This window comes from Osmerus mordax, chromosome 4, assembly GCF_038355195.1.
Source record: "Osmerus mordax isolate fOsmMor3 chromosome 4, fOsmMor3.pri, whole genome shotgun sequence".
In the NCBI taxonomy this organism is placed as follows: domain Eukaryota; kingdom Metazoa; phylum Chordata; class Actinopteri; order Osmeriformes; family Osmeridae; genus Osmerus; species Osmerus mordax.
Genome location: NC_090053.1, coordinates 21,421,043 through 21,422,878, shown reverse-complemented (window position 1 = coordinate 21,422,878; position 1,836 = coordinate 21,421,043).

Below are 1,836 nucleotides of genomic sequence, written 5' to 3'. Positions count from 1 at the left end.
TTACCTGCAGGCCAGGACACATTCTACATCCTGTCAGACTGTTACCTGCAAGCCAGGACACATTCTACATCCTGTCAGACTGTTACCTGCAAGCCAGGACACATTTTACATCCTGTCAGACTGTTACCTGCAAGCCAGGACACATTCTACATCCTGTCAGACTGTTACCTGCAGGCCAGGACACATTCTACATCCCGTCAGACTGTTACCTGCAGGCCAGGACACATTCTACATCCTGTCAGACTGTTACCTGCAGGCCAGGACACATTCTACATCCTGTCAGACTGTTATCTGCAGGCCAGGACACATTCTACATCCTGTCAGACTGTTACCTGCAAGCCAGGACACATTCTACATCCTGTCAGACTGTTACCTGCAGGCCAGGACACATTCTACATCCTGTCAGACTGTTACCTGCAGGCCAGGACACATTCTACATCCTGTCAGACTGTTACCTGCAGGCCAGGACACATTCTACATCCTGTCAGACTGTTATCTGCAGGCCAGGACACATTCTACATCCTGTCAGACTGTTACCTGCAGGCCAGGACACATTCTACATCCTGTCAGACTGTTATCTGCAGGCCAGGACACATTCTACATCCTGTCAGACTGTTACCTGCAGGCCAGGACACATTCTACATCCTGTCAGACTGTTACCTGCAGGCCAGGACACATTTTACATCCTGTCAGACTGTTACCTGCAAGCCAGGACACATTCTACATCCTGTCAGACTGTTACCTGCAGGCCAGGACACATTTTACATCCTGTCAGACTGTTATCTGCAGGCCAGGACACATTCTACATCCTGTCAGACTGTTACCTGCAGGCCAGGACACATTCTACATCCTGTCAGACTGTTATCTGCAGGCCAGGACACATTCTACATCCTGTCAGACTGTTATCTGCAGGCCAGGACACATTCTACATCCTGTCAGACTGTTACCTGCAGGCCAGGACACATTCAACATCCTGTCAGACTGTTATCTGCAGGCCAGGACACATTCTACATCTTGTCAGACAGCTGCAAGCCAGGACACATTCTACATCCTGTCAGACTGTTATCTGCAGGCCAGGACACATTCTACATCCTGTCAGACTGTTACCTACAGGCCAGGACACATTCTACATCCTGTCAGACTGTTATCTGCAGGCCAGGACACATTCTACATCCTGTCAGACTGTTACCTGCAGGCCAGGACACATTCTACATCCTGTCAGACTGTTACCTGCAGGCCAGGACACATTTTACATCCTGTCAGACTGTTACCTGCAAGCCAGGACACATTCTACATCCTGTCAGACTGTTACCTGCAGGCCAGGACACATTTTACATCCTGTCAGACTGTTATCTGCAGGCCAGGACACATTCTACATCCTGTCAGACTGTTACCTGCAGGCCAGGACACATTCTACATCCTGTCAGACTGTTATCTGCAGGCCAGGACACATTCTACATCCTGTCAGACTGTTATCTGCAGGCCAGGACACATTCTACATCCTGTCAGACTGTTACCTGCAGGCCAGGACACATTCAACATCCTGTCAGACTGTTATCTGCAGGCCAGGACACATTCTACATCTTGTCAGACAGCTGCAAGCCAGGACACATTCTACATCCTGTCAGACTGTTATCTGCAGGCCAGGACACATTCTACATCCTGTCAGACTGTTACCTGCAAGCCAGGACACATTCTACATCCTGTCAGACTGTTACCTGCAAGCCAGGACACATTCTACATCCTGTCAGACTGTTACCTGCAAGCCAGGACACATTCTACATCCTGTCAGACTGTTACCTGCAAGCCAGGACACATTCTACATCCTGTCAGACT